General features: G+C 44.5%; 1 pseudogene across 1 annotated transcript in view; it reads left to right on the top strand.

The window, feature by feature from the left end:
- LOC311606780 (ATP-dependent RNA helicase DDX18-like) overlaps positions 1 to 24,809 on the top strand; it is a 35,293-nt pseudogene extending 10,484 nt beyond the window's left edge. The window contains exons 3-4 of the transcript in view: positions 21,999 to 22,064; positions 24,597 to 24,809. The product of the transcript in view is annotated as an ATP-dependent RNA helicase DDX18-like (transcript). The remainder of the gene's footprint in view (positions 1 to 21,998; positions 22,065 to 24,596) is intronic.
- Positions 24,810 to 25,711: the final 902 nt, after the last annotated feature.

Raw genomic sequence — 25,711 nt, 5'->3', positions numbered from 1 at the left:
ATTGCTCGCTTATTCACTTGCTTGTTATTTATCCTCCTGGGCAGACCTTCCCTAACTTTAATGGACAGAGGAGCCCATGTACAGGAGGTTGGTTGAGCTTGTAAAAGACAGACTGTTTCTTTAGGTCTGCCGGGATCTGAGCAGGTGACAGTAAATTGCTGATACAAGAAACGCATTGCAAACCCAGTTTTTGAAAGCAGGCTGTATGAAAATGGCCATTTTACCTCCCTCATCGTCATTGAACGCCCTCCTTTGGTTTATACATGAGGTCATTTTATAATTAATTTCAAAGGGAGGACAGTCTCGTAGATGTTAATACAGGGTACATAGACTGCTTGAAGTGAAAGGAACATAAATACATCATAACCCAAAAGAAAGCCTTTTTAGGGTGGGTGGCTGCCAGTGCAGACCTCAGGTTGGGAGTTCCAGATAAAAATAATCCTGTTCAGTCCAGGGTCTCAGCCTGTGCTACCAATCCTGCTATCTTGGGCTTTACCAGTAGCTCACTCTCTGCTCTTCCAGGCACAGAGCTATAAGACCAAAGCATCGGCAAAACTGAGTACATAGTCATCTGAGCCAGGCCCGATGCAGCAGAAGACAGTGGAAACGTGCGGCTTGCTCAGCCTGTTTACTTATTCAGCCCAGGGTCAGTATTCCTAGGGGTGGCACTGCCCACAGTGGGAGGTGTCCTTCCACACCAGTCACTAATCAAGAAACTGCCACACAGACTTCTCTACAGGCCGATCAGATGGGGTCATTTCATCAATTGAGGTTCCCTGGTTCCAGATGATCCTAGCTTGAGTCAATTAGACAAAAAAAAAAACAAATAAATAAATAAATAAATCTAACCATCATAGAATGTTTTTCCTTTTGAATCAGAAATACTAGGCAGTATAAAAATTGGTGTTTTAAAATTTCACAATCTTGGGAAAGTAAGGCTTATATAAGCGGACAACATGACCAGTCCATGGTATGGTGAAGGGAATATTCATGCCTGAGACTGACAACTGGTCAAAAGCCCATAGCTGAGGCGGTCCCAGGCCCTAGGAAAGACCTGCTGTTGTTGTTTCCCTGAGTAGACACACACGTTGTCACACTGCCTCTAAATGCTTATGGCCATAGATTAGTGCTGTCTCTTAACACTGACTAAAGAAAATCTTTTTGCAGTAAGCAGCAGTTAATTCAAAGGTTGTTACTGGTCAAAGTGTTGAAGATAAGCGACTGTCAAGTGCCTAGCCCTAAACATGACACCTATGCAACCCTTTCAAGGAAGAGCAGGAAGAGAGACTGTCAGAGCTCCAAGAGTTGAAGAGGTGCTGGGAACCACTGTCTGGGGGACATGCCATGGCTTTTTACTCATGAACTCACAGCAGCTGTGGTTACCCACAGAAGAACTGCACAGCCCTGAGCCCATCACCATCCCGTCACGGGGCAGCCCTCGCCCTCCCTGGGGAGCTGTTGACAGCTGATGACTTCTGGGAGAAGAAAGAAAGAGCCATTTCTCTTTAGTTGTGTACCTGCTTATATGTTTTCATGCTTCAGTAAATAACCCCGTAGTCATGCTCATGTAAGCAATTAAACTAAGTGGAACACACATACATACACACTCATACATACACACACATACATACATACACACATACACACACATACATACACATACACACACACACACACCATAGAAGTTAGAGAGAGACTTCTTGGAAAGGAGGGTGGGTTCAGAGGGAGTGGGAGGGAGATGAAAGAAAGCAATGGGAGTGAATGTAATCAAAATACATCATATATATGTAATAAACTTGTTAAAAATTGGTCTTTTCCAAAGCCCTGATAACACTTGAGGGACTGTTATTTGGGGTTTCTTTTCTCAAACCTCATAAAAGGGAGAGTTAGGTTGACAAATTAGGCCATATTATCTCGTTCCCGCTGTGCTTGTCCCATCCCATGATACATGGGATTTAAATCAATGTACATCCAATTGTCCACAGGGATTCTCCCAAAATTTTGACTTGAGTACAATTTCTTCTTCATGTATACCCATCCCAAACAGTTCAGGCCAGATTGGCCTTTTTATTCTTTGTACCTGGATATATTGGGACTATGTTTAAACAGGACCTGTCTACATGTGAGTGTTGCCGGGAGGAGAGAGGAGAGCACTTGCAGGGGAGGGTGGCGGCAGGTCCTGAGGTTGCTTGGTGACAGGTGTGTGTGTGTGTAGTACGTGCAGATGAAGAAGCTGGGCTGCCATGAGCATTATTGGAAGAGGAAAGTGTGAGTAACCCAAACCAAGTGAAGGCCCAGACTGCTAAGGTCCCCCCAGTGCTTGCCTGCCTTAGCTCCGGCCTAGAGCGTCATGCATGTTAGACAAATGCTCTGCCTACTGAGCTACACTCCAGCCATCAGGGACAGATGCTCTATGTCTAGGCTTTTCTTTGAAGAGTGGAGCTGAATTAAATGTTTGTTTATGTTATAAAAATAAAAGAATGTTGAAGATTGAATATGCTAACCCTTAATTTTAGTGCTCAGGTTATTTTATAAAATGTTGGTGTCTATAGTTAGGGTTATCTGGTCCTGAAATCATTTTACCTGGGAGTTTCCTATCCGCTTCTTATTCCAAAAAACCAAAAATGACAACAGGTAATACCAAAGCTTTCTAGGCCATTTAAAATGTCTATCCTTAGCAGGACCTATAATCCTAGCCACTTGAGATGCTGAAGCAGGAAAATTAGGAGTTCAAGGCCAGCCTGGGCTACAAGATAAGTTCAAAGCTCCCCTGGGTCACTTACCAAGATACTGTATCAAAAATATTTTTTAAAGGGGAGGTGTGGCAGAGAACAGCAGTAGAACGTTTGCCTGGCAAGTGTAAGGCCTAGGTGGGGGTTCAAAAGAGAAGCCCAGGAGGCAGAGTGGAGGTGCCTTACAGTTTCAGAGGAAGAGAGTCTGTGCCACATGGTTGATGCACAATCCATACCACGCACTGGTAGCCTGCTGTCTGGTTCCTGGGCAACAGGGGAAGGGGACAGTGTGCTGGAAGCAAGGAGGAGAGGCCCATTTTGTTGATGGGTATCTATCATGTGTGGGCCACGTCACCGTCACCAGTATCTCTGGAGTCTGTTAGCCTGGGAGCTGCACAGAAAACCACTACTGAGGGCGGGGTGCTGGAGGCCGGTCTGATGTATTTGGATGCTAATTACTGCTTGCAGTCTTTGTGCCCCAAGTATTGCTATGTAACCTTGCTTTAAAACTTAATCCTATTTGATCAATAAAAAGCCGACACACCTGGGCAGGCAAATGGGATGGGTGTGGCTAAGGTTCCCCGGCTCTAGAAGACGAAGGGAATCTTGGGAAAGAGAAAGGAGACAGGGATGGAACAGAGGAAGAGGAAGGAGGAGAACGGCTGCCATGAGCTAGAAGAAGACACACATGGGTCCAGACAGGGAGCCCTGAAGCCAAAATGAAAAACAATAGCACGTATTTGGGGGTTATGGATGGGAAGTAGCACAAATAGAAATTATTAGAAGCAGATGGAATGGGATGGAGACTGGGAATTTAGGAGGGTAGCTTAGGAGGTAATATCTGCCTTGCCCCGTTATTCTAATATACATCAGGTTTCTGTGTTTTCATTGATTGATAGTGGGTTAGAAAATACCAATGTAATCATAACTAGCCTAATAATAAATATTTATAAGGCATACTTATAATTAACTGCAACGGGGTGGGTGGGGGTGGGGGTAGAAATGTAGATATGGGTGGGTAGGACCTTAACAGGTCTGGTTTAGGTTCTAACATGTCCAGCCCCTTGTGTTCTATAAAAACAAGTGAGGGGTGACTTTATGGGAGATGAGCCAGAGGGGGACGCTTACTTTGGATACTGGCATTATATTTTGATGTCTGGCTTCTTCCTGCTGAAAATTCGATGCAGTGGGGTCAGGAGGCCTCCAAATCCTGGGGCACCTGGGTCAGAAGCTAGTATCCATACTCGACGATTTGCAAGACGCTAACCTGCACTTCCTGTTTACTCAGGTAGCTAATTTTATTCCTTCTCAAGTCCCTGATGGGGTTGAAGACCAGATAGTTTAGTTTCACAATTAAGCTTAGTTGTTTAGGGGTTAAGATGTTTTCAGGTCTAGATACATGTTTTAAGTTGATAGAGATGAGATATGATAGATACTGATTTACATTCAGAATTTTAGACTCATCAACATAGGAAAGATATTTTCTTCAAGGCTGCCAAATACAAATAGCCAAAACACTATGAGTGTAACATTTATATAATTCCTGATTGTTTCATGGTTCTTGCTCTATATAGTTTATGTTATATATGTGTAATGATATAAATGTATATGTAAAAAATAAAAATATTATTTAAAAAAAAAAGAGGATGGCATCCTCGTGAGTCTCTGTGGCATGCTACATGGTGAATTAATAGATCAACTAGAGGAAGGCCTATGGCGAGACTTGAGATGGTTATTAACAGAATGATGTAAGGTGTGTCAAGAGGTCCGGGAAGAGTTTTGAAATTGTTTTGAGTTGGATGTGTTGACAAGAGGGTGGAGTTTGTAATAAAAGAGTTAATGACAAAGCAGGGACCATCATCAGATGTTACAGGAGGTTGTGGGGAAGACGTCAGAGAGTAAAGGTAAGCTTCGTGAGGGTTCTGGTAAGTGTCCTTTAACTAATTCCATTACATTCTTTCTGCATTTTGGTCACACAGTGTTGAAGAAGCTGCATGCAACAGACTGGCTATCATTTTTTAAAGGCTAAGCTACAGTTTGAGATACACTTCTGACTTTAGACCTGCAGCGTTCTAGCTTGCTGCACTCATTCTCTGCAGCTTTGGCGGCAGAGGTGCGGCTTGCTGATCTTCTGCAGCACAGGTGCAGGTCCCCTCCCGCCCCCACCCCCACCCTCACTCCCATCCCTGCCCCCCCACCCTCCCCACCCCACCCCACCCCCTGGGGACCTGCCCCTAGAGCTCCCCTGTGGGCCAAGCATCACATTTCATGCATGTGGCAAATACCATCTCATGTCCCATGTTGCTAGGAAATGTAATCCGAGGATCTGATAAAGATGAGGCTAGGTGGGTAGAAAAGCAGGGCTTCAGGAGAGACAAAGGACTAGCCAGGGGACTCCTGAATCACAGTAATTGATTAGCCATCATGATCTGGCTTGCTTTAAAAAAAATCTTCTGTATGTAACATAACATCTACATGTGACATGTGATAGGAGTATTCTACTTAAAATAATCTGCTCCAACGTTATAGAGAGTGTTGGGTGACTGTCCAGGCAGTAAACTGTCTCAGTCCTTTTTTTATTTTGGAAGCTGCTAACCTGCACTCCAGGTTCATTCATGTATTTAAGTTTTATCCCTTTCTCAAGTCTCTGATGGGTTTGAAGACCAGATAGTTTAGTCTTTCAATTAAGCTTAGTAGGTTAGGGCTTAAGACATTTTTAGATCAAGAGAGATGTTTTAAGTTCATAGAGATGAGATATGATAGATATTAATCTCCACTCAGAAATTTAGACCCAACAAGTTAGGAAAGATGTTTACTTCAAGTTTGCCAAACACAAATAGTCAAATCACTATAAATGTAACATTTATATAATTCCTGATTGTCTCGTGCTTCTTCCTGCTGTATGTAGTTTATTTTACCCATGTGTAATAATATAAATGTATATGTTTAAAAAAGAAACATAACAAAAAATAAAATATTCAAGAATATAGTTGCCTCAATGAAGCAAAGTTAACAGATGAGGAAAATGGAGATTACAAACAATCAGAATTCACATTTTTAATTTAATTAATTTTTCTCTAAAATTTATATTTTAAAATCTTCACTGACTATATGTTTCCCCTACATCTACTGTTATTTGCACTCTGTGAACTATTTACTTTAAAATTAGAGTATTTTTAAAAATCTATTATGTTTTAATTTTAGTTTTTTTCCTCTGGCCAGCTTAGTCTTACATCCATAACATCAATGTGAAATGTGCAGCTTCAATTCTTAGGAAAGATTAATAATAGTATATAAATTATTATAGTTTTATTTGTGGGCACTAATTTGATCTGCTCTATTATCATGGCACTATTCTGGATTTTAGTCTGAGGAAGAAATCAGACAACAGAATATCCCTTTATATTTATTTTCAACATTATTGTCTTTCTCTCATGTGCCAAATATTATTTATTAATAACAGTGATAGAAACAAAGGTGAGGTCTATTAGAAATCAGAATTGTATAGCCTTGCAGACATCACCACATATTTTATTATTTTCAGCAGTCAGAAAAGCAAACAAAACATTAAAAGTCACTGTGATACTGCCCATTATCCTTAGAAAGTGCAAACAAAATATGAATAACATATAATTAACATCTTAACCTCAGCTAGTTGTACTGTAGGACACTTTATATTCTCACTTAATCAAGAAACATTGGCTTGTAGAGTGTAAGACATCAGCATTATTATTAGAGCTTGGATAGAAGAATAGGCTGAACCACTTCTGTCTCTACAGAAGATGGAGTTAAAGCTGTTTAAAGTTTGTCAGGCATCTGAGTGTGGTACTCGATCTTTAAGATCATTTAATTTACTTTATGTTGACGTTTTAATAACAATAGAAACGCAGTAATTCAATTGATTAAACCCAGTTCAATTTTTTTTTTCAGTTTTTCTTAGTAGGAAAAAAACGGGTTTGGCTCTAAGAGTGTGGATTTAACTTAGCTATAAGATGTCTCCCAGATGGAGTAAATGTTTTGGGAAAATCTAAGGTAAATTATTTCATTAGCTTAGAACTAGATGTCTTCTATCAAAATTATACTGAGTAATGAAAAATTCTTTTATAAAAATAGTAAAAAGGGGCCAGGTATGGTGGCGCACGCCTTTAATCCCAGCACTTGGGAGGCAGAGGCAGGTGGATTGCTGTGAGTTTGAGGCTAGCCTGCTCTACAAAGTGAGTCTAGGACAGCCAAGGCTACACAGAGAAACTCTGTCTCAAAAAAAAAAAAAAAAAGACATCAGTCTTTAACATGGAAATGTCAACTTGGCTTGGCAGCAGTAGGGTCCAGGTGCACAGTCACAGAAACGCCCTCAACTTCTCATTCTGTCATCTCGATACAGTCACGATTAGCATCACGCCACCAGAGAGCGATTGCCTGGAACAATACCAGTTAAACAGTACAGGCGTGAAGAAACATCACAGCTCAGCCCTCTCTGTGTGAGCTAGGAGGGTCGTCTTCCACTTAGCGAAATCATCAGCTTGTGTTCACTTCCGGGAGCTTGCTGGGGGGAAAAACCTCAAAATTCATTCCAAGTGGTTGCTTGCTTGATCATCAGTCTAGAGGGCACACTGGAATTCTGTACAACAGGCAAAAGTTATAAACAGGTCTAAGTGTTTACTCGGCAGGCGTTCTCAGGCAGGACCGACTCTTTATAATGGAACTTTTCCTGCTGTTAAACGCAGTGTACCAGGCTCACCGCTGCTCCTCACTTTCCTCCTGCTCCTCCAGGCTTGTCTGCACCTCACCCTCACCCCAGTCTCATCCTCAGCTCTGTAGTAGAACACTTGCTGCTGTCTTTCTTTCCTCATTGACACCATCCCCAACCGATTTCAGGCTCTTCTCCTCCAACTTTCCCTCCCCCAATGTATCCCAGTATCCCAGCCTCACACCAGCAAACGTTCCCTGGGAACACTGAGCAGGCCAGGCAAACGGGTAAGCCGACTGAAGACCTTCACCACTCCTACCTCCCCTCTAAATCCAGTCCTGCAGTCTCATCCTTAGCTCTTCTGGCAACATAATCCCAGCTGCAGTCCCCACCCCCAACCTCATGTGGATCCCACAGACCATGCCCTCTTAACGCACTTCTCCCATTCATTGCTTTACCCCAGCCAGCAACTCCAGCGGGTGCGCCATGCTAACCCACAGGCTACGCTGCCTGCCACATAAATCAGGTAGGCTCTGCAGATCTTCACCTCTCCCTCTGTTCTACCAGTTCTAATTCCCCAGTCTCATGCTCAGCTCTACAGCAGACCACCTGTGGCAGCCTGCCTTGCCCCCCACACCCACCGGTTTGAAGAAAAATGGCCCCATAGGCTCAAAGGGACTGACACTATTGGAAGGTGTGGCCTCATTGGAGGGAGTGTGACAGGAGGGCAGGCTTTGAGGTCTCAGATGCTCAAGCCAGGTCCAGTGTGGCCTTCTCTTCCTGCTGCCTACCTATCTGGATATAGACACATTGAGATGTAATAAGAATAAATTAATAAAATAAAATTAAAAAGTTAAAAAAAAAAAAGCAGACTGAGCTACATGACATCTTGCCCTGAAAAAAAAAAAAAAGCAGATAGGGAGGGAAAAAGGAGGAGGAGGAGGAAGAAGAAGAGGAGGAGGAGAAAGTGGTGGTGGAGGAGGAGGAGGAGGAGAAAGTTTCTATTATCAAATAAATGTGATCAACTATTTCCAAGCATAGCATTGGGTACTCATGGGCCTTTGAGCCTGGCTTTATTTGAAAAGATGAAACTTCTCAAGGCATCACCTTTAAGAACATTAGACAACTGTCCTAGTAGCGGGAAGAGAATACCAACCCACCCATAAAACCTTCAACCCAAAATCTGCCCTGCCTGTAAGACGTGCAGGGATAAAGATAGATCAGACAGAACAGAGATTGAGGGAATGAGCAACCAGTGCCTGGCCCAGCCCAAAACCCACCTCATGGAAGAGAGCCTACTTTTGACACTGTTAATGATACTCTGCCATGTTTGCAGGTGGGAGCCTAGCAGAGGTGTCCTCTGAGAGGCTCCACCCAGCAGCTGTTTGAAACAGATGCTGAGATACACAGCCTAATATTAGGTGAAGTATCGGGAGTCTTTCGGGAAAGTGTGGGGAAGGAGAAAAGAACCTGGGGGTGACAGGAGCTCCACAGGAAGACCAATAGAATCAACTCACCAGGCCCCAGCGGGGCTTGTGAAGACTGAAGCACTAAGCATGGACCATACACACGCTGGATCTAGGTCCTCTACGTAGGTGTAGCCCATGGGCAGCCCAGGCTTCATGTGGGTCCTCTAGAAAGGGGAGCAGGGGCTGTCTCTGTCATGGACTCTGTGCTTGCTTTTTTGATCACTTCCCTCTGGCAGGACTGCCTCGCCAGGCCACAGGGGAAGAAGACATGCTTAGTCTTGATGGGACTTGATGAGCTAGGGTGGGGGGGGTCCCCTTTTCTGAGGAATACAGGAAGAGGAAGAGGAAGAGGGAGGGACTGGGAGGAAAAGAGGGAGGGGCCTATGACAGGGATGTAAAGTGAATAAATAGATTAATAAAATAAAAATTGGAATTTTGGAGGAAATAACACTGCAGAATGCTTTGAGATACTGCATGACACTGGGAGGGCCTAAAAGCAAGTGGAAAACTTGGTTCAATCTCAATAGAAACATCTTCCTGCGTGATTCCTGTCCTTTCCTTACTGCTAGACCAGGATGAAGTCAGTGCTGGAAGCAGTTACGTTTTAAGTCTTAAGCTTTTTCTCTTTGGTCCCTTGGTGTCATGTTAACCAGAGGCTCATGGGAAATATCACATCTGCTGCTGGTTTGCACACAGAAGAGCTATGATTGATCCCCACACAGGGGTGGGGGGTTACTGGTAAATGCTATAATTGCATTGTATGGCTCATTAGTTACTAAAACAACACTTAAGTCTGTTTCTTCAGCCATTCAGAACTAAGATCCAGACTGTGTGGACAGAGAAGGCAAGAGGACGAGAAAAAATGAGGAATAAGAACTAACTGCTATGAGTAAGTGTGTTTTCTCCCCCATAAAATTTACTTAGCTTCATCTTATAGTTCATGTTTTAGTGTTAAATTACAGCTAAACAGCCATTTGAAAGCGTTTAGTGTGTAGCACGTGTCCTGGCTAGTTGTCAAGTTGACACAAGCTAGAATTATCTAGGAAGAAAAACCTCAACCATCAGATGGCCTGTGGGCAAGACTTTGGGGCATTTTCTTGATTAATGACTAGTGTGGGAGGACTCAGCCCACGGTGGTCAGTGGCACCCTTGGGTAGGTGATCCTTGATTGTATAAGGAAGCAGGCTGAGCAGGCCATGGGGAGCAAGCCAGTAAGCAACACCTCTCCAAGGTCTCCGCTTGAGTTCTTGCTTTGAGTTCTACGCTGATTTCCCTTCTTGGTAGACAATAAGCCCTAAGGCTTTTTGTCATGATCCACAGTGTAGAAACCAAATGACAATAGCATAGTTCATTCAAGATGGCAGAATTAAACAATTTGAACACAAATTCCTACAGCTGTATATAACCACAACAAACGCGAGACATTCAGTGGACCCTTGGAAGATGGAACTCAGAAAAAAAAATGGCAGAGTCCTAAGAGGCAGTACCAAAACTGCCTCCTCTAGTGAGCCAGTTATTGCTGGGCAAGAGAGAAGGATGCAAATTAAGTCTTCACTTCATAAAAAAGTACTTTGGGACAATTAAACACAAAAGAGAAAGGAAAGCAGGGGCTAGGGGGATATTTCTACATGTTTTTAAAAGTATTCACTTAATTTTCTGGAAAGAAATACCCACTAGTGAATTGATCTAGTTTAATATTGACCTCAAGGTACACTTTTATTATATTAGCTTTCTTACAGGTTCACAATTCTCAGGGGAAAATAAATGAACATTTAAAAAAACTTTTTGAATATTAGTGGCCATGTTAATTTTTCATCAGTGTGTGTGTGTGATAAAGAAAGCAAATGCAAGTGAAAAGACTCATGTGTGGGCAGAGGTGGGAGCCAAGTAACTTAAGAAAAAGTTTTAGTGAGTTTACTTGGGTTTGTGTAGGTCATAATTTATATCACATATATTAACTTCAGATGATAGAGAAACCACCAGTCTCCCACCTCCCTGAAACAACTGCTATTGTTTCCTCCTCCTACTTCTTGCCCTCCTCCTCTGTTCTTGTCTTCTTCCTCCTCCTCCTTTCCCTCCGCCTCTTCCTTCTTCCTGATTTACTTCCTGATGCATGTTGGTAAAGGCCAGCAGACTGTCTTCTCACTATGAACAGCCCATGTGGCTTCTGTGAACTGAACTCAGGTCCCCTGAAAGGGCATTGGGTGCTCTTAACAGCTGAGCCATCTCTCTAGCCCATCTGGTTTCTTCTTACAGAAGCCTTTGCAAGCCTTTACTCTTAAAAAACAATAGTGGCCTCTCTTGTCTATAGTCACCTGTGTAAAGCACCTAGTCCCTTGTGCGTAGGAACAGCTGGTTCTAGGGATGTGGAAGGGGACACTCCATTTCATCTTTTGAATATCCCTTTGCCAAAGTAATAGCAGGGAAATCTCTATGTGGTTGCATGTGTCCAAAGTTTCCTTCTTTTCAGTCAATTTTAGGGTGACCAGCCTCACTAGGGGTGACAGGAACAAGGTTCGTTTGGTGGACAGTTACTCTATGTGGGGGGTGTAGCAGCTTTCTGCCTGGTGGACTGTTATTCAGTGTATATATAAAGGAGTGAAAGACAATGCCTAATTGGCTGTTACTGTGTGCGTGCGTGTGTGTGTGTGTGTGTGTGTGTGTATGTGTGTGTGTGTGTGTAGGACAATGATCTGCCAAGCAGGCTATTAATCCACAACAATGTGCAGAATTGAAGGACATTACTTAGTGTGTATGACAGTGATCTACCTAATAAGGCTATTTTTCACTGCCTGTGGAGAACAGTAGTCTATCTGATGGGTTGTTACTCACAGCAGATAAATGGAGAAGAGTGGTTGGTTAATCTGGTGGACTGTTACTCATTATTTCTAAATGAAGAACAGTGGTCAGTCTGGTGGACAGTTTCATATATATATATGGTATGGTATATAGTGGTCTGTCTGTAGACTGTTATTGGGGTTTAGATTTAACCAATATATGGCTGGCTTGGACTTTCTTAAGCTTGAAGGTAAGCATGGTAATAATAAGTGGTTCTTAATATCTCCATATAATTAATAAAACTCTTACATGACCTCAATCTGTTGCTGTCACTACTAGCATCATTCTGAACAGTGTGGGACTCCAGGTGAGGAAGCTTGTAAATTCTAATTGCATTCTGGAAAGATACATTTGATCTTCCTTGAAATGTCTAAGTCAACAAAACACTTCCCTCTGCTTCAGCATAGGTTATTCTGCTTGCTGACGGGCTTCGGAAGCTGGGCAAAATTAAGCATGGGAGTAGTTAAGCGAAGAGCTCTCGGCTCCGTCCAGCTTCAAGGCTCACCTTCACCACCTGTTTCGGGCAAGGCCAGCCTCTCTAACTCCGGCTTCTATCTGGCAAACCAGGACTCTTCTGTAATAAAACAGCATAACCAAAAACAATTTGAGGAGGGAATGACTTATTTCAGCTTACAGGTGTCGATCATCACGGAGGAAAGTCAAGGCAGAAATTTGAGACAGGACCTAAAGACAAAAACTTGAGCTAAAGCAACGGGGCGGGAGGTGGGGGTGGGCGGGAGGGGGCACTGCATACTGGCTTTGCTCAGCCTTCTTTCTTATACCACTCAGCACCACCTGCTGAGGGCTGGGTACACCAACAGTGGGCTGGACCCTCTCACATCAAGCATTAACTACAAAAAATAAATGCCCAACAAACTTGCCTATAGGCCAGTCTTCTGGAAGCATTTTCTCAATTAAGATTTTTCTCTTTCTAGCTATGTCTGGGTTTGTGTCAAGTTGGCAAAACCAACCGGATAGCATCTAAATGTAGTCTTCTTTAAACCCAGAGGATCCTAAGCACTATTCTAATTTTACGAACTCTATTTCCCACTCACTGCATCTGATCTCTGCAGTGAATTATTCTAAGTGTGTGTATTTCTTTTCATGAGCATGTTCTTTAGGAATTAAAGCTTCGTTATGTGCATCACACCGCTCCTTGCTGGCTGGCTGAATATAACACGTGGGGCTGTTTACAGCTCTCTTCTAATCAATGGAAAGGACCTAAAAGCCAGTGTATTTTAGGCTGAGGAATATGTCTAGCCAGGTTCAATCAAGGTAGGAAAGAAAGCATGATGAGGGGTGAAGAATTAGAGCTAGGTAGGGAGGAATCAAATTGCATAGAGCAGTTGTGGGGTGCAACCCCTTTCGTAGGGGTCACCTAAGACCATTGGAAAACAGATATTTATATTGTATTCATATCACAGATATTTAGATCACAATTCATAATAGTAGCAAAATTACAACTATGAGGCAGCAATGGAAATAATTTTATGGTCGGGGCTCACCACAACATGAGGAACTGTATTAAAGGGCCTGCATCAGGAAGGTTGAGAACCTCTGACAAGGAGCTTCCCAGGCCACAAGAGAGCTGGCTTTTTACTGAAGCAGTTGAAATTATTTCGGTGTTTAGTTATCAAATGGTACCTTATGCGTTCACTGCATTATCCAAGTCTTACCATTGCTAGGCATGCTCTAAAAATGTATTAACACGTGCGCACTGGCTGTAGGGGGCTATAATTATTACTTCTGCTTTTCTAGATGTATATAAGCTTGGGCTTAGGATAGCGATGAAGTTTCTCAAGATCACCTAGGTGATAATTATAACAAGCAAGTCACCATCATGCTGCAAGACCTCAGCAGCCCCCTTCTACCCAGGACTTCAGAGTGGGCTTGTTAACTCCACAGTTGTTGCTGATGGATGTGGTGGCAGGAAGCTGCTGGTCATGCTGCCACCGCACAGCAGAAGCTGCGGATGTCAATGTAGCACAGATGGGACTGGGCTCCGAAATAAACAGAACACAAGCATCTTTTCTCCTGGACCCCCTCAGTCTGCCGCCATGGCACTGAGCTGAGTGTGCATGCATCCCAGTGCTCTTCTTCATGCCTGGGTCCTCCCTTCCCTCGGACCACTGTGTCAGTGGGTATGACTGCTCCTTCTGCCCAGATGTGCCTCTGAGTTGCATCCCTTATTGTGTTGTGGGGGGGGGGAGGTAACGGGACCCCACAAGCTGTAGCCAACAGGACCAACCTCTTAGGACTCAGGGGCTCTGGGACAGACTCATGTTTACATCAGCTCGCATTCTTCAGCTCTCTCAGGAGAAGCTATCCCCCTTCGTGTGGGTTAACAGGAAGAGGCAACATTCCTGAACATTTGGGAATGATTTTTAAAGGGTGTTTTGCTGACAGGCCTCCTGGAGCACATGCAGTGGCCATAGGTGTCTGCGTCATGCATGCGTCAGTGCAAGAGTCTCTTTTGCGGAACAAAGTCCAGGGTTTCTCCAGTGCTCACGAATGGCACCAACACAGGGAACCATGGAAAGAGGTTAGGGGCCGTGGAGGTGGGGCACCAGATTTTCTGGTCCTGGGGGCCCCATACTTCATTCACAGAGTTGAAAGAACCACTCCTAAATGCAAAGTAACACAACTGCCACAGAGATGACGGATGGCGGAAACCACACTTGGACTTGGCAGGGGACAGACAGCAAGATCAAACTTCCCTCTGGTCCCTCGCTTACAGCAACCATTGCTGCTGTGTGGCTCCAAGGAATTGCCACAGGAGGCCATTTCAACACTGCCTTCAAAACACCGAGGGTAAAAAATTATGGCTGCTTATTGCCTCCTTGCCACTTAGGAGACACAAGCCTCATTCTGGGAAGTGCAACACCATACAATGCCTGCCGTCTTCTTAATAATTGCCTTGCTCCCCACGGGTCCAAGTGGGAAAGAACCTTAATGAGTTTTGGCTTCCCAGAAAAGGAACAAAAACAAAGTATCTATTGTTCTTAATACAACCAGGATGCTCTCCAGAACCAAGACCCTTGCAGTCATCCAGGACTGAGCAACGTGACTAGTGAGAGGAAGGCTCTCCAACACCAGAGATTGGTTTCAAAATGGAAAGAATTTCAGCATCATCAAAGCACATGACAATCATTTCATTCAGCAAATGTGCTTAGGTGTGGTCTAGGGGCCTGTGATTGTCCAGAAGGAGAAGCTGTAGCTGTGTCTGACAAGCTACACACTATCATGGGCTTGCACTAAAGCAGGCGCATAAGATATAAAAACGGGGCAGAAATTAGACCGGTGGTAAGTACTCTGCATAGGAGGACAAGGGAGTTGGATGGGGGAGGGGCAGGGAGTGGTCCAGAGATGGTCTGATGTGAAGGTGAGCATCAAGCTAACAGCTCAGCGTCAAGGAAGAGCCAAGCATGCTAGGCTGAGTGACGAAAAGGGCATTTTTGGTGAAGACATGTCATTAGTCCCTAGAGTAAACGCAATGTGGCTCAGCCACAGGAAACATCTGGCTGAATCAAGCAGGTAGTCATGCCAGCCTGAGGCTTGGGCAGCACGCAGTGGTGGCCATCAGCGATGCAGAAGGGCAGATATATCGGCAGCTGAGGAGGAGCACAAAGAAAAGAAAAATCACAGGAACAGATGAGCGTAGTGCTCCAGAAAGTTCTTACTGTCTGTCTCAGACGTCAAACTTTCAAAAAATTTATAGGAACAGTGAAAGGAGACTGTGAGTTACCAAGTACTGATTTTCTCCTACTTTGCTGTCTCCGTTTCTTTATGTGTTCACGAATGCGCGTGCACACGCGCACACGCACACACACACATGCATACATGTGCACACACACACAAGCATACACACTCAATCTATTTTTGAAAACATTTGAAAAGAAAAGGGAAACTTTATACCTCTTTAATACTAAATACTTCAAACATGCATCTTTATAGCAACAAAAGCACTCTTTATTCATTTATTTGACACCGGGTCTTGCTATGTAGTCCTGGCTAGCCTGGAACCAGCTCTGTAGACCATGCTAGGTCAAACTCTGAGCTGCCTCTGCCTCCCAAGCACTGTTTGCTACCATATCTAGGATCACAAAAACATTCTTATACACTTTAAATAATGTAATAAAATAAAATATTCAGTATGTTTACATGATTCTATCTACTATTGGTTTATAATTATAGTTCACATTGAAGTCTATGAATATCCCAGCAGTGTCCTCTACAATGACTCGAGTCTCCAGGCCCACTAGGATACAGGATCGAATATCCATAGGATCCAGGATCAGACGTCACATGTCTTTCAATCTCTTTCAGTTTAGAATGATTCTTTTCTTTTTCTGTCTTTCCTGACCTTGATTTAAGAAGTGGGGATGGCAAAGACCAATTATTTTGTAAAATGTCCCTAGGTTTGGGGTTGTCTGATATTTTATCCGTGCCTATATTCAGATTGTAGGGTGCTTTGTTTATTTTGCTTTAACTTTATTATTTAATGTGTAAAGGTGTTTGCCTACATGTATGTCTGTGCACCATTTGCATGCCTGGTGCGCTTGGAGACTGGAAGAGGATGTCAGATCCCCTGGAACTGGAGTAACAGGCAGTTGTTGGCTACCATGTGGGTGCTGGGCATCAAACTCACGTCTTCTGGGAGAGCAGCCATTGCTCTCCAGGCCCTCAGGTTGCTTTTTGGGCAGGATCTGAGAACTGCTACATCTACCTCAGATGTGGTATCAGGAAGCATCTGACTGGCCTTGTCCCGGGTTTGGTGATGCTAGCTGTGGTCAGTGGACTGTGATAATGTCCCCCAGGTTTCTCTTTCATTTGCTTTTCGCTTTGTACTGAACATGCAATTTATGTGGAGCCTCTTTGTGTAGGTAAACATCTTGTTAAATATTTAGATATTGACTTTGTAACAGACACATTTCTAAACCCTTTATTATTCCGTCTGTTCTTGCTATTTGGAACTCAACTATAAGGAAGCGTTTCCTGTTCTGTTTATCACAAGAAGGACGGTGGAACTGGAGGAGAGCTCCATGGTTAAGAGACCACAGTGACCTTGCAGAGGACCTGAGTTTGGTTCCCAGCACCCACGCTGGGTGGCTCACATCTGCTTGTTATTCCAGTTCCAGAGCTGGTGGGGCTGGTTTCTGAGGGCACCTGTGTACTGGAGCAATGAGCAGCCAAGCTTCACCCAAGCTAAGGACAGAATGGGCTGTCCTGGATCTTTGGGTTTTTAATCTGAAACGCTCATGTCACATAAAACAATGGTCAACTAAGCTTACGGTTTGCTCAGCAACCTCCCTTTTGTTATATATGTACCAAGGGAAAGTGTATTATTCTTCCCCATAGTACACTTATTGAGTCAGAGAACACCCTGAGTTTAGACTGTAAGTTTGTAATATTTGCATGACCATCCATGTGTTAAAGGGCCCAAGGTGTTGGTGCAAAGGAGAGGGGATGACAGGTATGCATGTGATATTGGAAACTGCATCACTGTCCCGACGTCCTTTGGAAATGAACTGGGATGTGGAAGTATGAACCTAATAAACCCTGTCCTCCCCGAGGGCTTTGTTCATGGTGCGTCATCATCACAGTGGTAGTAAGCCTGATGAAGGGCTCCAGGAACAACGCGGCCCCCAAAGCCTGCACTCATCCTGTCTCTCCAGCCACAGGAGTAACCCACCAGCAAGGACAGCACAGACGGCAAGCAGAGCTGAGCCCCAAAGCCGTCTCTGCATCCTACAGAGGATGCTGTACAGAACGTAGCTGATAGTGACTCATGAGTGGCTAACTATGGCTACAAAGATTCTCACACCGTGCCTCAGAGAAAAGTATGGCTGACAAACGTGGATGATAAATGGAGCTAACAGGGGATCCTGACTAAGAGGTTGAATGTTGGAATGAGCAATACATTCAAAATTTGTCCCTGCTAGAAGTTTCTGAGATTAAGTTTATTCATCTATAAAATGGCCATGGTAACAGCACCTTTCTTGTAGCTTGCATGGGGAGTGAACAAAGTGACACACAGAAGGCCTAGTAAGGTACGGATCTTACAGATTTGGGATCATTTAAAGGCATGCCGCTATCATTCCTAATGTAGAGTGAAGACCATTTAAAGCCATGCCATTATCATTCTGATTGTAGATTTGGGAGCATTTGAAGGCATTCCGTTTGTGTTTACTAGCAAAACCTAAAATTTCCATGTGAGGTCACATTGCCATAAACTGGTATGGGTTTATAGTGCAAAATCCAGCTTTATTTTTTACAAACATGAGTTGGTAAAGCAGTTAACACAGTACTCCTAGTATGAACCTGAGAAGACAGTTTAGCAATGAAAAACTAAAAAACTTTGCATTATCTGGCACTGCTGGCTTAGAAGCGTAATTGATAAAACAAGCAATATAAAAATTCTTGGTATACTTGTGTGCACTCAGTTTATGAGCATAAATATCTCCTTTAACATCTGTATTGGAAATACAAGTCAGGATGTAAGTAACACTAACTGAAACTTCAGATACTGTGACGTTAAGTAAGGGCTGGAAAGATTGTTCAGCAGTTAAGATCACTGGCCACTTTTCCAGAGGCCCTGGGTCTGCTTCCCAGCCTCTACATGGCAGCTTACAACAAGCCTTGAGTTCCAGGGACTCCAGCAGCCTTTTCAGGCACCAGGCATGCATGTGTTGCACAAATATACATGCAAGCAAAACAGCTCCTACAAGCTAAGGTTCAGAGAGTGTCACGGGAGAGGGCGTGCAAAGCTCTTCAGAGCTGAAAGAGCAGCACTTCGGCTGCGAAGCTGTGTCTTCTGCACATGAAAGGGAAACCACACCCATGAACTCTCAATAACACATCTGCCAAAAGACCTGAACAATGATGCCCCCAGCTGAGGCGGATGTCTCACAGGACCCTACCTTTACACAAGAAGCTACAAGCAATTAATGACTGTGGAGAGAGGGAGAATTAGTCTTCCCCCAGGGTTGAGTCCCTTAATTGGTTACCCGATATCAAGTGTTCATCCATAAAAATACATACATATAAACAACACTAAACAGACTCACCAGATTGCACTTTATTTATTTATTAATATGCAACAGTAATAATTAAAGAAAAAGAAGTAATGAATTTGGGAGAAAGGACCACGTGGAAGGAGTTGGTGGAAGGAGATGAATTACACATTTATAATTTATATAATTATAAATTACATAATTATATTTTAATTTAAGAACATTTAAAGCCAGGTGTGGTGGTGCACACCTTTGATCCCAGCACTCAAGAGGCAGAGGCAGGCAGATCTTTGTAAGTTTGAGGCCAGCCTGGCCTACAGAGTGAGTTCCAGGACAGCCAAGGTCACACAAAGAAACCCTGTCTCAAAACAAAACAAAACAAAACAAAAAAACAAAAATAAACCAGGCGTGGTGGTGCATGCCTTTAATCCCAGCACTTGGGAAGCAGAGGCAGGTAGATCACTGTGAGTTCGAGGCCAGCCTGGTCTACAAAGCAAGTCTAGGACAGCCAAGGCTACACAGAGAAACCTTGTCTTGAAAAAACAAAACAAATCAAACAAACAAAAAAATGTTTTTAATGAGAAAACATCTAGGGCCTAAAAAGATGGTTTAGCTGGTAAAATGCTTGCCACACAAGCAGGGGGTCCTGAGTTTGGATTTCCACATACATGTGAAAACTGACTATGGCAGCATGGATCTGTCATCCCAGTGTGCTCACTGGTCGGTCAGCCTAAACAAATCGGTCAGCACTCGGTTCAGTGAGAGACTTGTCTCTAAAAATAATGGATAAAAGAGTATAATGTGGGAAGATATAACCAAAATACATTTTACACACACACACACACACACACACACACACACACACACACACTGTGAGGGGTAAAAAAAATCTTGCTATGAACATAAACTACATTAAAGGAAAGCATGTTGGGTCAGCACCATGACTAATTTTTGCATTACCACATCACGAGGGACTCGCACATCAGAGCAGCGTTTCAAGCTGCCCTGTTGTCATGAGAGCCCCCAGTCCACCCACATGTGAGTGTGCTGAGCTTAGCCGGTGGGCTTCGTACTATCATGCTGAGTTTTTGTCATGATTCTCTGAGTGAACTAAATAAAACAATGCCAGAGAAGTGCTGGTGTTTCTGGTCCCTACAACAAGTTGAACAATGTTAATCCAGGTCATGTGCTGTACAAAATTAAAGTGGAAGCTTACAGAAGTTATAGTAGAGTGGGTTATGGATAAATTTTGCATTTTATAGGGTTAGTGTTTTCTGACCCCATAGGCACAGCGGCTTATTTCTTCCTGGCTACAATACAGCTGTGTCAGCCCCACAAATCATTCTGAAAGGGAAGACACATGGCTGAGCCAAGTCATTATCAAGTAAAGTCCCTGTCCCCGTCTCTGTGCCTTACATAACCCACTGATGCCAATGAGGCTGGTAAATGACTTGTTATTTTTCTCTCTGTGATGGAAAGTTGAGCATGAAGGAAAGTGTGAGGAAGAGCTGCCAACACTGACAACTTTATGTTGCTGATATCTATGCCTAACCTATGAACTTGCTTCTCTATGGCACTGAGGAAAATATCTTAATACATCCCTTTAAATCATTCTTTTTTTTTTCCTTGTTACTTTTACTGACACAAGTTTTTGTTAAGTGTCAATAGAAGCTACAAACACCATAATGGGCCTTTTGCTATAAGCCAAGCATTATGTTAGCTGAAATTTTCTACAATTATAGTAATCCTCCAGGAAGGTGAAAAATCACTCTCCCCATTTCTCAAATAAAGAAGCTGAGGCTTAGGGTGCACGTGAGCTATAAATCAAGAAATGTAAGAGGTCCGACTTAAACTCAAGTCTCCAACGTTCTAGAGCCTGTTTCTTCCCAGCCTGGTAAAAGCCCAAAGCAGCTGGAGGAAATGATTTAGAAGGGACAGTGCTTCCTGCCCAGGAGTGAGGACCAGCGTTCAAGTTCCCAGCACCCAGGTAAAAGATGGATAAGTGTGGTGGTCACCTAGTAATTCCAATCTTTGGGGGATGGGGAAGGCAGAGACAAGATAAGTCCTGGGCAAGCTGCCTAGAGGCAAGCCAGAATCAACAAGCCAGTCATTGACAGGTCCTGCCTCAATACACAAGAGAGTAATCAACAAAGACACTTGACAACAACTTGTGTGACCACACACATTCAAGTGCACACACATGCCCACACACTTGTCACATATACATGGGAAGGAAAATGGCCTTGAGAGAGCAAGTGAACGTTGTTTTCATAATTCCTGTATGTTCTTTTTATAGCAGACTCTCAATATTATTTAATTGCTACTTTCCTACAACCCCTTGATGTCATTCAAGGGAGAAGCAAATGTCATTTGGTGCTAGCCCCATCTCCCTGGTGATGTCAGGATCCCCCTGGACCCAGCCTCTGCCCTGGCAGTACTGGGTCCCCTGTACTGCCTGCTTTATATTTACTCCAAGACGGATGCACTGCTTGGTGGGTTCCTTTTTATTGCTGTCCTCTTGGGAGCTCAGAAAGGTCTGGGAAATATAAGTCACGTGCTTCAAAAAGAAAGGGCCAAGGTTGTTTCGTCTCTTTGGTATAAATACATTTTACAATGACAAAAGTAAGCCCAAAACCCCAGAAGGAAGCCCTCAACCTGGCAAAAGTGCTCTGTAAAAATAATGTGGGCAGGGGTGGCTCAGTAAAGAAAGGCACTTGCTACCAGGCCTGATCCCATGAGTTCAATTCTCAGAATCTACGAGATGGAAGGAGAGAAGCCACAATGTAAATAAATGTAATAAAAAATCAATGGGATTTTAGAGTTTTCGCATATAGGCAGTCTTGGGGCAGAGAGAATATTTCGCTCAATAAGCAGTATAACTATATTTTGTAATGATGAAGGTGTATGTACCACGTGACTCTGCAGCAACCTTTTGGTCCATCACGAGTAGGCACAGGGACTGGGCCTATCATAAGCTTGTTGAAGTCATGTCCCTGTAATATGTGTCAAAAAAGACCCTCTAGCGGCTCCTTAGGCGGAACACCTGTATCTGTGAGGCTCGTCACCCCTCTACCCATCTCACCCTACCCCCCACCTCTCCTGCTCAAACACACACACACACACACACACACACACACACACACGGACATTTTTCTACTGTGTTTACCAAGCCAAGATGTTCTATCTTTACAGACTAGGCTCTCATGGCCTCGGGATTCTCCGAGACGCTTTTGAGGTCCCCTCTGTGTGGTCCTTACAGTCAGAGGCGAGCGTGGGCGAGGCGGTCTCTGAAGGAGCTATTGCAAACCATGAAAGAGAAGTGCAGGTAATTACAGCGAGATCTGCAGGCTAGTCGGCACTGGAATTCTCTTGAGACTCGAAGGCAAATCAGAAAACATTTTCCCGGCTGTGACTCTTGCAGACCCTCAGGTTTACTTGTGATTATGCATTGCTTGCAAGAGAAGGCCGGTGATCAGAGGAGACCCGGGGACCAAGCTCGCCTGCCCACTGACCCAGGGACCAAGCTCTCCTGCCCACTGACCCGGGGACCAAGCTCTCCTGCCCACTGAGAAGTACCCTATACCATCTGCCTCCTTTATATTGGTGCAGGCCACACTGGGACTTTCTGAGAATCTATTTATTCACCAGGCTTAGATGGCTTTGACAGTCCCCATCAAAAGATCCCAGTAACTGAGAGCCCTAAATACATACAGATTCTTCTCCCTGCCACGACCAATGAAGCTTTATTTCCTGTCTGCCCTATCTGTGCTACCTATGTCTCTGCCTAATGCCATCCACATGCTCCCTACCCATCGGGGCTTCTGTCCCCACCAGCCACAGAGCTGGCCCAGTGGGTAATAGGCAAGTTCCTGGACTCGGAGCTCAGCCTAGACCTCATTGTGTTCTCACAGTTCCAGAGAAACTGACGGAAACTCCAGAACATTCCTTCATTGCTATTCTCGTCACAGGGGTCAGTACTCCTAAAGTTATGCATTTGTAAACACTGGTGTCTCCTTTGTTAATGTTAGCAAGCTAGGCAAGGTGGTGAGGTCACAAGGCGCAAGTCTTCTAGGCTCAGAATCCCAGGCTTCCTTTGGTACGCAGCAGAGGACTCCGCGTTTGTTAAATTTCCCAATATTTTTTTTTAAATACTGGTGGTTTTGTTTTAATAGGAGTTGAGAAGGGGTGGGATGAAGGAATGAAGCCGGGTCATTAGGAAGGTGGAGACATCTAGAAGGAGCTTGAGAGGAGGATGAATACGATCAAAACACGTTGTATAGAATTCTCAAAGAATTAATGAAAAAAATTTAAGTGTGTGTGTGTGTGTGTGTGTGCGCACACACGCGCGTGCATGCACATCTGTCTGTCTCTGTCTGTCTGTGCCTGTGTTGGTTTGCCCAACCCCAAGAACTTGGTGTATGCGTTCACATCCGAGGATGAGCTGTGGAGTCCAGTCTCTCTTTTCTCTATGGTGGGTTTCAGGGATCATAGGCTGTTAGGCTTAGTGGCCTGAGCCATTTCACTGGCCCAATCTCATTTCTATTTTTGTTTCCCTCAGAAAGAAAGAAATGGAAGCTCCCTGGCCTCCGCCTTTTGTATCATCTCCCATGCCTCATGCACTGTGTGCCCTCATGAGTCCTCCATTGTCTGTGATGTTTCATTCTGTCAATAAAATATTTCAGGTGGAGACGAGAAGTCAGTGTGCTCATCCTACAATGGGCAGCTCGTCTTCCAGCAGCAGGGACAGTCTGTGGGTTTGATTGTGGCATGCCTGGGGCCGAAGCAAGCCTGCTGGCCAGGTTGTGGTCCCCTGGAGACAGGAACAAGCTGTGGGCTGGGATGTGTCCACCAGAGATAAGAGCAAAGTGTGGGCTGGGATGATTGTGCCCAAGGCAGGAACAAGTCTGAAGTGAAATATAGGACATCATTTTCAGTCACTCTGAGTCAATTCGTGTTAAGTAAGTTTCTTCCCAATACTGCCATTGCTGCTTCTTTCGTCTGCAATTTGACAGAAATTAGCAGCACACCTTCCCATGAACCTGGCCTGATTGGGGGGTTGGGGTTGCGTGTGTACAAACACGTGTGTGTGCATGTGTGCATTTATGTGCATGTGCACAGGCGCAAGTATGTGTGTGTGTGTGTGTGTGTGTGTGTGTGTGTGTGTAGGGGTCCTATGTGAAGACTGATCATTTGGAATATGACTTAAAACTAAAACAAAATCAATTATCAGTCTTCGGGGACACTGGTGGCAAAAACAGTCCAGGTGACCGAGGTCTTTTCAGCCTTTTCTCCAGGACTGGCCCTGGCCTTCCTAACCCACCTGCTGGACTGGGCTGGAGCAGTTACACAGCTTTTCTGTGTCTTGTAATGCAGTCCTCGGTCCTGTCCTAGTAACAAGTTAGAGGCAAGCAAGGCAGGGAGCGCTCTCAGGACACAGCCCATCTGAACCTCGTGGCGTTCATAAGGTCTCAGAATAAGCTGTCTCCACCCTGGATGTCCAAGAGCTTACATTCTAGTGGGCACTATGTGGAGAAGGCCAAGGAACTAGGAGAGGAAAGCAACCAGATGAGGAAGCAGGGAAGTCAGGGTGCTGGTCTCAGAAGCTTTGGCTTTTACCTGGACAGATACAGAAAGCTGCCTTTGGGCTAGGAAGTTTTACATTGAAATCCCTAACATTGGAACGATCCCCTTTTGCTGTTCCAGAGCCATCTAGGGGCTGTGGGAGGCAAGGCAAGCTGGAATCCCAGTAAGGAGCTTCAGAGGGGAGGCTCTAAACAGAGGGGCATGCCACTGGGGATGTGGCAGTGCCCATTGACGCTGACACCTCAGATATAAGAGGTCCCACTCTCCAAAACAGGAACGTGTGTCTCCTGTGAGCACCGCACTGTTGGAGCAGTGGGGCGGTCGACCTACCACAACCCGTTGTGCCCCTAGTCTGTCCCTTATCACCAGCCTTCTGCTTCTGCAGGATGTCATCAATGCTCTTCTGCAGGGTGAGCCTGGACAGTCTCCACACCCTGAGCAAGGCTGCAAACTCTTCCCCTTTGAGTCCACCAGGGCTGCTGGCTGAGGAGAAGACTTGGTGCTCCCAGTGACGGGACTGGGAAAGCTGTACACGTGACTGGAACGGGGGCTGGATTTGGAGTTTGCTGAATTGCTTTATAACTTTATCTAAAAGTTGCTGATCAATTAAGGACCACTCAGCTGGGTATCCAATAACCTAGAAAGTAAGGCTGGTGGCAGGCACGTCTTCTAGAAGTGGGAACATGACAGTTGGGCCAGTTCACTTCCTGCCAATAGAGTCCCCTTGGTGAGATTCAGGGTAGGAAGGTCTGCCCTTTTAGCCTCTCCCAGAACACGTGCTTTCATATATGCTCTCTTTACCATACATGGATGGGGGCCAATATATAGATTTATTTCCAGACGGAGTCTCTTAACCTCTAACTAAAACTCCTGTAATGGTGAGAAGAAAGAACAGTGTGAGGCAGAATGCATGGGCTGTTGGGTGGGAGAGCTCAATTCCCACAGAAAGAAATGGGAGCCCAGGGACATGGGGTGGGCAAGCAAGCTGAAACAACAGAATCACAGATGATAGCAGGAAGGTGATGCAAACCCATCACAGCCATTGGAGGGTCTTGGAGGATGTATAACCCAGCTCTTTGCAGTTAAGGAAATGTACTGAGAGATTCTAAACAGAGAAAAATCACCACGTGGCAGCTTAGCTGGACCCACGAGTTTGCCTGCGTTCATCTACAGGCAATGAGTTACCAAAAGTCAGAGAAGTAAGCAGGAATGTGTTCCTTTGGGATAATGGGACATACTGTATGTTTCCAGAGAAGATGGTCAGGTCGTTAAGACTCCTAGTTCCCTTTCTGAACCAAGGAATAATTCACCTCCATCCCGAGGTGTGTGGGGAAAGTAGGTTGTGGTCACACCCGGCTCCCTGCATCAGTCACGAAGACGGCTTCAGTT

This window comes from Acomys minous (assembly GCF_964271855.1).
Source record: "Acomys minous genome assembly, chromosome: 1".
Classification (NCBI taxonomy): domain Eukaryota; kingdom Metazoa; phylum Chordata; class Mammalia; order Rodentia; family Muridae; genus Acomys; species Acomys minous.
Note: the sequence above shows the minus strand (reverse complement) of the source record. Positions and strands in the feature narration are given on the sequence as shown.